The sequence below is a fragment of the Scyliorhinus torazame genome, chromosome 7 (genome assembly GCF_047496885.1).
Source record: "Scyliorhinus torazame isolate Kashiwa2021f chromosome 7, sScyTor2.1, whole genome shotgun sequence".
Lineage (NCBI taxonomy): Eukaryota > Metazoa > Chordata > Chondrichthyes > Carcharhiniformes > Scyliorhinidae > Scyliorhinus > Scyliorhinus torazame.
The window spans coordinates 66,164,125-66,175,570 of record NC_092713.1 but is presented as its reverse complement, the minus strand read 5'-3'; positions in this window follow the sequence as shown (position 1 = coordinate 66,175,570).

Sequence of the window (11,446 nt, the reverse complement as noted above, 5' to 3'; positions counted from 1 at the left end):
CCTATCCAATTGACGGGGAACATGCCACATTTTCAATTCTCTCACCTTTGCTGATGGTGAAGATAAATCAAAATTAAAGATGGTCCTCCTCAAGTTTGACAGTCACTGCAACATCGAGGTGAATGAAAGTTTCGAGCGCTATGTATTCCAACAGCGTTTGCAGGGCAAGGATGAACCTTTCCAGTCCTTTCTCATCCACATCCTTGCACAGTCCTGTAATTACGGGCCCACCTCCGACTCCATGATACGCGACCAGATCGTTTTCGGTGTTCAGTCGGACCCCCTACGCCAGCAGCTCCTCAAGGTAAAGCAGCTCACCCTAGCGATTGCCATTGAGACCTGTGTGCTACACGAACACGCCATTAGTCGGTATTCCCACATCCAAGCGGCTGAAACGGCGCAGCAAGGTCCCCACGAGGCAGAACGGGTCCAAGCAATCGAGCATCTCCAGGGCCTCAGCCTGGATGAAGGCGGCCGTTTTGCGTGCTTTTCACGGACTCCTGCACTTGTGCGCACCGAACGAGGGGACGTCGACGAACGTACTGCGCAGGCGCGCACCACGTACGACCGCATTGTGCATGCACGGTGGCGCAGCGAACATACTGACGCTACAACATGCGGCAACTATGGCTCCGCCCACATAAAGCGGCAATGTCCTGCCAAATCCCAACGATGCCTGAGATGTGGCAAACTTGGCCACTATGCTGCTATATGCAGATCAGCTCAGCCTGCCAACTCTTGTCGCTCCAGCCGGCCTCGCAGGAATGTCCGGGCCATTCAACCCACGGTCACCGAGCCTGATTCGGAGCTGCTACCCGATATTGACACCGAGGACCCGAAGGCGCCTTTTCGAGTCGGTACCATTATAAAAAACAGGGTGTCCCCGAAGCAAAGAATCCAGCCTCTATCGGTATACAGCATCGATCCAGACAATGAGTGGTGTGCCACCCTTACGGTCAACCGGTCCCAAATACGATTCCGCCTGGACACTGGTGCCTCCACCAATCTCATTGCGCGGTCTGACCACCAAAGCCTTTGTGTCAATCCAGCCATCCTGCCATCAGCCTGCCAGCTATTAGATTATAATGGCAATGCCATTGCTGCCAGCGGCTCATGCCAACTTGAAGTGACGCACAGGTCACGCAAAGCCATCCTTCCCTTTGAAATCGTGGGCTCCTCGAAAGCCTCCCTGCTTGGCGTGCAGGCATGCAAGCTCTTGAACCTAGTTCAGAGAGTTCACTCTCTCTCTCCTGCTGACGCGCCTGCCTTTCAGGACACTGACTTCAGGGCGCAGCACGATGCCATTATCCACCAGTACCACGACGTCTTCGAGGGCATGGGCACGCTCCAGTACACCTACAAGATTTTATTAAAACCGAATGGCAAACCTGTGGTGCACGCACCTCGCAGGATCCCAGCACCCCTTAAGGACCGCCTCAAGCAGCAGCTGCAGGACCTGCAGAACCAAGGAGTGATTTCCAAAGTCACGGAACCGACCGACTGGGTCAGCTCCATGGTATGTGTAAAAAAAAAAAAGCCTTCTGGCGAATTGAGAATTTGCATTGATCCCAAGGATCTAAATCACAATATTATGAGAGAGCACTATCCAATTCCCAAGCGCGAAGAGCTCACGTGAGATGGCTCGCGCCAAGCTCTTTACCAAACTCGAGGCCTCAAAAGGATTCTGGCAAATCCAGCAGGAAATTCTGCACATTTAACACCCACTTTGGCAGATATTGTTACAACAGGATGCCGTTTGGGATCATCTCTGCATCAGAAGTGTTCCATAGGATTATGGAACAAATGATGGAAGGTATTGAAGGTGTTCGCATCTATGTCGATGACATAATCATTTGGTCCACCACCCCGCGGGAGCATGTTAGTCGCCTCCAGCGCGTATTCAGACGTATAGATGAGCATGGCCTCCGCCTCAACAAAGCCAAATGCTCTTTTGGTCAGACGGAACTCAAGTTCCTCAGGGACCATGTCTCCCAATTGGGTGTGCAGCCGGATGCGAACAAGGTAGCTGCCATCACAGCTATGAAAACACCAGAGGAGTCGAAGGCGGTCCTCTGATTTCTGGGCATGGCCAACTTTTTAGGGAAATTCATCCCTAACCTCGCCTCTCATACCACGGCTCTCGGGAACCTGGTCAGGAAGACGACAGACTTCCAATGGCTCCCTGCCCACGGGCGCGAATGGAGAGAACTCAAGGCAAAACTGACCACAGCCCCGGTCTTAACTTTCTTTGATCCAGCAAAGGAGACCCAAATTTTGACCGATGCCAGTCAATCCAGCATTGGGGCAGTGCTCCTTCAACGTGATGAGGCCTCATCATGGGCCCCCGTTGCATATGCGTCATGTGCGATGACCACCACGGAGCAGCGCTACGCGCAGATAGAAAAGGAGTGCCTGGGCCTTCTGACCGGTGTTGTTAAGTTTCACGATTATGTCTACGTACTTCCTCAATTCACCGTTGAGACCGACCATCGCCCGCTGGTCAACATAATACAGAAGAACTTGAACGACATGACGCCTCGCCTCCAGCGTATTCTTCTCAAGCTCTGCCGATACGACTTCCAGCTGGTATACACCCCAGGCAAAGACCTCATCATTGCTGACGCTCTCTCCAGGGCAGGTCAACACTCCATGTGACCCAACGGGATTTGTCTGCCAGGTTGACGCCCATGTGGCATTCGCGGCCTCCAATCTACCTGCCTCGGATGACCGCCTCGTCCAAATTCGCCGCGAGACGGCGGCTGACTCCTTGCTACAGCGTGTCATGCGCCACCTAACGGACGGATGGCTCAAGGGCCAATGCCCTCAGTTCTATAATGTCAGAGATGATTTGGCGGTAGTAGAAGGGGTTCTTCTAAAACTGGACCGCATTGTCATCCCGCATAGCATGCGCCAGCTTGTCCTGGAACAACTACACGAAGGCCACCTTGGCGTGGAAAAGTGCCACCGACGGGCCCGAGAGGCGGTGTACTGGCCCAGCATTAATGAGGACATAGCCAACACAGTGCTCAACTGCCCCACTTGTCAGCGCTTCCAGCCAGCCCAACCACGTGAGACCCTGCAGCCCCATGAGTTGGTCACGTCACCATGGACCAAGGTGGGCATCCACCTGTTCCACACGCTGGTTAGAGACTATGTCCTGAACGTGGACTACTTTTTGAATTACCCGGAGGTGATATGGTTGCACGACCTCACCTCGATTGCAGTCATTCGTGCATGTAAAGAAACCTTTGCTCGACACGGCATCCCTCTCACGGTTATGTCGGACAATGGCCCCTGCTTCGCCAGCCAAGAATGGCCCAATTTTGCCAGGCGGTACAATTTTGCCCATGTGACATCCAGTCCCCTGTACCCCCAATCCAACGGCAAAGCAGAGAAGGGAGTACATATCGTCAAACGGCTCCTATGTAAGGCTGCTGACGCTGGGTCTGATTTCCACCTTGCCTTGCTGGCCTATCGCTCCGCCCCACTGTCCACTGGCCTGTCGCCAGCCCAGTTACTCATGAGTCGCACCCCGAGGACGACGGTGCCGTCCATCCATGTCCCAGACCTCGACCACGTTCCGGTCCTTCGCTGGATGCAGCTGTCTCGTGCACAGCACAAGGCGGCTCATGACTCTCGTGCAGCTGATATCCCTGCTCTGGCTCCAGATGACAACGTCTGCGCCATCTTCCGGATGGTGGCTGGTCTGCAACCGCTGTTGTCCTTCGGCAGGTGGCCCACCCGCTCGTTCCTGGTTCATCTACCGGATGGCTCTATTCTGCGCCGCAATCGACGCAACCTTTGTCTCGTTCCACTCGCGCCACGTGATCTTCCAGTGTTGCCTCGCCCTCCTGCTGACTTGCCACGGACTATGCAGAGCTCCCTGTCACTCTGCCTCCCCATGACTTTGACGCAGTCCAGCCCGCTCCTGAATCGGCGGCTCTCGATCCACCCTTGAGGCGGTCAACCAGAATTTGTCGCCCACCTCAGAGACTAAATTTATGAACTTTTCAAACTTATGGACTCTCTGAATTGTTTTGTTGCTTTGTTTGATTGTTTCCCTTGTTTGTATATAGTGTTGATCTCGTTACTCTTGTTGCATACTGCTTCTCTGCACCAGGGACCTTCCCATGTAAATAGCTTAGTTCTCGTGTATGTAGTCCTGTAAGTATGTCTTCGCACCCCACACGTAGTTAGGAACATTCTCACCACACATTATTTATTGCCACACACGTACATTTCTTTATAAAAGGGGGAATGTCACAATATACACCAGTATATCATGGTGCAGACACACACACTGATGGACACACAGCAAGACCAATCAACACACACAACACCACAGCCAATCACCAGTTAGAGCACACTCACTGTCTAGACAGAGGGCATCAGAGTTCCCGCTCATTCAGGATGCAGCTTCTCAGAAGGACAGAGCTTACAGCACAGATCTTCACCATGTGCTGAGTGCATAGCCTGGTTAGGACAGGCAGAGGTATTTAGTTTAATCTAACATCATGTTAACCCACAGTGAAAGTATGTTCAACAGTTTCTAACTTAATAAAATATTGTACTATTTTAAATGTTGGTGGCCTGTATGTGTTCCACGGATCCAGAGCACCCAACCCATCAAGAGGTGTGGGCGGGGGCCAGCGAATCTTGCGTACATGTTTTGGGGTTGTGAAAAATTGGGAAGATTCTGGGCGAGAGTGTTCGCGGTCTCAGCCAGGATCGTGGAGGAGGGAGTGGACCCTTTGGTGGCGATATTTGGGGTTTCAGAGAAGCCGGAGCTCATGGAAAGGAGGAAGGCCGATGTCTTGGCCTTCACCTCTCTGATTGCACGGCGACGAATTTTGCTGGAATGGCGGTCGGCATCGCCACCGGGGGTAGCGGCTTGGTTGGGTGACCTGTATGACTTCCTGCGGTTAGAGAAGATAAAGTATGAGTTAAGGGACTCAGCAGGGGATTTTGAGAAAAGGTGGGGCATTTTTGTGACCGTGTTTGAGGAGCTGTTCGTCAGAGGGGTGGGGGTGGGGGGGGTGAAAAAATAGAAAAATCTGTACAAACTGTATAGTTGATTGTTAGGAAGAATGTTTCCCGGGGTGTTTATTTGCTGTAACCTACTTTGATACAAGTTTGAATAAAATGCGTTTAAAAAAAATTAAAAAATTACTTCTGCGTCCCCCCAACAACCCTGGGTGGTTTCAACCTATTGTTGGCATAATCTGCTACCTATTATAAAGAATGCCGGGAGGACTGCAGTTATCATTTGTCACCAGTTGCTCTGAGATGAAGATGGGCAGCTTCATTGAACCACTGCGGTATTGAATTGGGAATTACAAGACAGTGATTCAACATTAGGCGGTACGGTAGCACAGTGGTTAGCACTGTTGTTTCACAGCCCTAGGGACCCGGGTTCAATTCCTGGCTTGGGTCAATGTCTGTGCGGAGTCTGCATGTTCTCCCTGTGTCTGCGTGGGTTTCGTCCCACACGTCCCGAAAGACGTGTTGTTAGGTGAATTGGACATTCTGAATTCTCCCTCTGTGTACCCGAACAGGTGCCCGAGTGTGGCGACTAGGGATTTTTCACAGTAACTTCATTGCAGTGTTAATGTAAGCCTACTTGTGACACTAATAAAGATTATTATTATTAATTGCCTGTGAAGGGTCAAACAAATCTGCTCAGGGAGGTATTATCTGCTGTTGTCACTTGCTGAACTAGAGATGTTGAGCAAACCGTTAGATTTGGGAACTCTGATGTGGACATTGATGATGCTGTCGATTCAGCATCTCTGTGCTCCCAGTCTTGACTGGTCAAATTTGTGGGAGACTTGTTCTTGTTACAGTTGTCCCTAACTTCATTCTCTAATTCCACTTCATTCCTTTAAGAAAGTAGAATATATGTTGCATATATATTACCTATCTGTGCTCCCATCCCTATCATGAAGGGAATTTAGGGGATAAAATTATTGTCAAAGAACAATGGGACTGGAAATCATTCACAGAATTTACAGTGCAGAAGGAGGTAATTCGGCCCATCGAGTCTGCACTGGCCCTTGGAAAGAGCACCCTACCTAAGCCCACACCTCCACCCCATCCCCCCCCCCCCCCTTCCCCTATCCCCGTAACCCCACCTTCCCTTTTTTGTACACTGAGGGCAATTTAGCATAGCCAATCCACCTACCCCTGCACATCTTTGGACTGTGGGAGGAAACCGGAGCATCCGGAGGAAGCCCATGTAGACGGGGAGAACGTGCAGACTCCGCACAGCCAGTAACCCAAGCCGGGAGTTGAACCTGGGACCCTGGCGCTGTGAAGCCATTGTGCTAACCACAATGCCACCGTGCTGCCCTGATTCGACTTGGTGGGATACTGTTTATTTGAAAATGAGATTTACAAGAGTTAAGATTTGTCTATTCTGATTTTTTAAAATGGTGTTTCATGTGCACTGTCATTATATTTCAGCATCTACCACAAGCATGTGCGACTTGGCCAACTTTTGGGTCGTGGGCATCATTTGAATAACCATTATGAACTCTGGAATTTTCACCTGCAATGCGGTTGATGAATAGTTTCAGCAAATCTCAAACCTGCCTCAGCGTAGCTTATGGAGCCTCTTTTCAGTTCCATAAGTTTGCAGTTTCCTTTTGGACCTGATGCCAATGCTTGCCGATCAAGTAGAATTTAAGCCATTTATATTTAACATCCCTGTTCCTTGAGTCTAGTGTTACTGCAACACAAATGACAAAATGTCAGATACATGCTCTACTGCAGACATCATTTTATCCAGATGTTACAAAAGAGCTGAACTCCACGGGTGCAGTGACAGTGACTTCCAACATAGCCTCTCATTTGTTTTGGAATGTGCAGGTGATTTATTTAATTGCTTGGCCATAATCATTTAACAGGTCGACTCGTGTGATTTATTTGGAGACTTTCTGGTTGCTGCACAGCTTGAAAGGGAATAATGGTGACCGCCCTGGATATCAAGAAACAGTTGACTGAATGTGGCATCTTGAAGACACCGTAAAATTGATGTCAATGGGTCAGGCACGAAACTGCATTGGTTAGAGTTATGAAGGTAGTTCTGGGTGTTGAAAGTCAATGAGCTCGGGGCCCAAGATATAACTGCAGGAGCAGCTGCACCTTATTGACCATCCCTCTACCATAAGGTCAGAAGTGGGGATGTTTGTTGATGATTGCAGTGTTCAGATAATGTAGTCTGCCTGTACGCAGCAAGATCTGGACAGTATTCTAGCATAGGCTGAGAAGGGAGAAGTAACATTCACCAGTGCCAGACAATATTATCTTAAACAAGAGCGAATCTTGTCACCTTCCGTCTATGTTCAAAAGTATTACCATCACTGAATCCATAATATCAACATCCTATCAATCAGCCTTAACCAGAAACTTTACTGGCCCAGCAACATAAATGCTGTGGCTGCATTAGAAGGTCAAGAGGCTGGTTCCATAATCTACAAGGTGCAAGTAAGGAGTGTGATAGAATACTCCCCATTTGGCTGGTTGTGTGCAGCTTCAACAACACCTGAGAAGCTCTGCACCATCCAGAACAAAGCAGCCCACTTGATTGAGTCCCCTCAAGTTAAACATTCACTTCCGTCATCAAGGTTGCAATGGGTAGCATCTATGCAAAGCATTGCAGAAACTCGCTGCACTTCCTAAGCACATTATCTCTACCACCTAGGCGAACAGGCTCATGGCAACACTGCCAGGTTCCCCTCACACACCATCCTGACTTAGAACCATATTGGCATTCCTTCACTGAAATCAAAATTCTGTGTGTGTACCTACACTGCACTGACTGCAAGGGCTGAAGAAGGCAGTGAACCACTACGTTCTGGAGAGCAATTAGAGATGGGGAATAAATGCTTGTTTTCTTGTGATGCCCACTCTGAAAACAAATGTATTTTTTTCAATTGCCCAACCTACATTATAATGACGCCATAGCGGCACTGTGGTTAGTACTGCTGCCTCACAGCGCCAGAGATCTGGGTTCGATTCCAACCTTGGGTGTCTGTGGAGTTTATACATACCCCCCCCCCCCCCCCCCCCATATGCGTGGGTTTCCTCCGGGTGCTCCAGTTTCTTCCCACAATCCAAAGATGAGCAGGTTGGGTGGATTGGCCATGCTGAATTACCCCTTAGTGTCCAAAAATTTAGACGGGGTTACGGCGATAGGTTGGGGACAATGGGCCTTGGTAGGGTGCTCTTTTGGAGGGTTGGTGCAAACTCGATGGGCCGACTAGCTTCTGCACTGTACGGATTCTATGATTCTGTGAATTAGAGATGCAAATTCTTAGCTGTGAGTGTAGAAATGATTGAGAATATGTCAATTTTTTAAAGAGATTTGATGGTTATATTTTCATTAAAAGGTATTCTGCTGGCCTCAGCTATTCCATCTAAAGTGTTTTGAACCTGTTTAGGACGGGCTTTGCTCCTCTGGATTCTGGGTCCCATGAGTACATTTCAAATGGAATCCCCCTTGTTATGTTGGGGGGATTAGGGACGAACTAAATATACATTTCTAAATGACTGCTTTGCACCAGCAGTTCTGTTCTATTGTAACTGTCTAGGTGTAATGTCAACTCTGCTATTTTTTTGCAACCCTCATCTGGATATACCCCAGCCCCTAGAACTCCTTGCAATAAGCCCCATCCTATGCACAAGCCCAATAGTGCTGCATAGTTGGAAATGCACACTTTGGGGGGGGGGGGGGGTGCTGACTAATCCTTGCCACTTAACAACTCATGCCTTAGACACTCCACTTTGGAAAAGGTAGTTCAGTTAATACAAGTTGGCAAGAACTACCTGTGCATTTCTCAGCTATGTCCTTTGAAGACTAAAACGTGAACAGGTGTTTGGGTGCCAGATACCTATGTGACAAAAGGGAAAAAAGTATTTGCTGAGATCTTGCTAAATATCTGACCCACAGTCATTGTCACTGTTGCCTTAACATAATATCACATCAGAAGATGTTGCAGTATTTTCTAAACCATATGTCATCATTATATAGCAGATAGTTAAAATTATGCAAGAATTGTCAATTGGGACCTAATTTCAGGAAATAGAAAGGTGAGTATACAACAATAATATTTGCAAGTGGGTAAATGAATTGTTACAAAAAAGGGACCAAGTGGAATATTTATTCCATCCTTATTACATGTTGTGTATTCGGCTAGCTATTCGAGTTCAATGTCAGTGACAGCTCCTGAACGTTGCCTTGCATCCCCCTGTGATTCACACTCACCTGCCCCATCTGTAAAAGATGGTGAAAACCAGCCATCGACAGATGATTCTTGCTACTTTAGCATAGGTCACTGGAATGTACTGCCTGCTGCCACAGTTTATCTCCTGTTTAGTAGGTGGATTGAGACTGAGGCTCAACTTGTGCTTTTCTAAACTATGGAATAAGTCAATGAACAATGCCCAGTTTAAAAAAAAACTAAATATATTCCAAATGCTATAAACTTTACAATAGATCATATCTCTTCCATATAGCAAGAGACATTTAATCTTGAAAGTACATGTTTACTTCCGTCTAGAAATGAAATACTGACCAGGTGAGCACATTCACAGACGTAGAATTCTTGACCTTTTGAAAGCATGCTGAAATAAAGTCTATAACAAAATTGAATTTTCCTTAGCATACTTAAGGGTCACCATTCTTATCAATCGAATAGGATGTGTCCAGAAATTTGAAATATCTCCAATGGATGGGATTAATATTAAGTCCATCAAATGTACTATAAAATTGATATAACTCAAGAATAGCATTCAATCGATGTTGCCATGTTAATACCGTCTTTACTAATAACATCTAGGTCATCGACTAATATATTGACTTGCCTCATTCGATTAATCTGTATGAATTATCATACATATCCAGTAACAACAATCTGATCATCACCGCCTTCTTGAAGGCAATTGGGGATGGACAATAAATGCTTTGCTAGCGATGACACATCCTATGAAAGAATAAAAGTCATACACCAAGGACTTTCTGAATTATACATGTCTATACTAAATGCAAATCATTTGTTCTCATTTTCACCTGAGTAACGGTGCACACAAAACAACTTCCTGAACAGTTTTTTTCTGATGTCTGCACCTGACTGTATCTGAAGAAGGAGCATCAATTTAAATATTGTTTAAGGAAATGTTGAGATCTCAATGCTCAAATCTGTAATAGTGCTATTCCTGATATCTCCAGGAAAATGCGATGCTGTTATTGTGGTCTTTTCTGCCTTGAGGAGCAAGTAGATATTACCAAGGTTCTTATTCATGCATTACAACAGTGGCTACAATTCAAAAGTACTTAATTGGCTGTGCAAATCCCGAAAGACGTGCTTGTTAGGTGAATTGGACATTCTGAATTCTCCCTCCGTGTACCCGAACAGGCATCGGACTGTGGAGACTAGGGGATTTTCACAGTAACTTCATTACTAATGTAAGTCTACTTGTGACACTATTAAAGATTATTATTATTAACGTGCTTTTGAACATCCTGAGGTCATAAAAGGTGCTATACAAATGCATTTATTTTTCTTCCTTTTATTATTTGGCCATTTGAACAAAAATTTTCATTGCCGTTGAACTTTCCTTGCCCCATTTATCCAGTAGGTACTCTGAGAAAACATCACTTTAGACACACCGGTGAATCCAGACTACAAATTGTCAAATTGCCTTGGATCCCATGGGCTTTTACCTTCTTATCAGTCTTCCATTCAGGACCTTGTCAAAGGCCTTACTGAAATCTTATCACCTGCACTGCCCTCATGTACACACCTAGTCACCACCTCCAAAAATTCAATCAAATTTGTTGGACATGATTTCCCCCTGACAAAGCCATGCTGATTATCCTTGAGTAATCCTTGCTTTCCAAATGGAGATTAATTCTGTCCCTCAAAATCTTTCCCAACAATTTCCCAAGCACTGATGTTAGACTCACTGGCCTGTAATTAACTGGTTCTTCCCTACTTTCCTTCTTTAATATTGGTACTGCATTAGTTGTCCTCCAGCACCTCTCCTGTGGCCAGAGAAGATTTGAAAATTAACGTCCGTGCCCTTGCAATCTTCTCTTGTCTCACACAGCAGTCTGGGATAAATCTCATCTGGGCCTGGGGATTTATCCACTTTTAAGCCTGCTAAAACCTCTTCCCTCTCAATACTAATCTGTTCAATTACATCACACTCCCCTCCCTGCTTTCTTTGCCTACATCGTCCTTCTCCATAGTAAACACAGATGCAAAATGCTCACTAATACCTTACCTCTGTCTTTTGACTTTGGTCCCCAATCGGCCCTACTCTTTCCCCGGTTACCCCCTTCCCCTTAATATACTTCAAAAACACCTTCGGATTCTCCTTGATTTTCCCAGCCAATGTTTTTGTCATGCCCCTCCCTTTGTTCTCCTGATTTCTTTAATAAGTA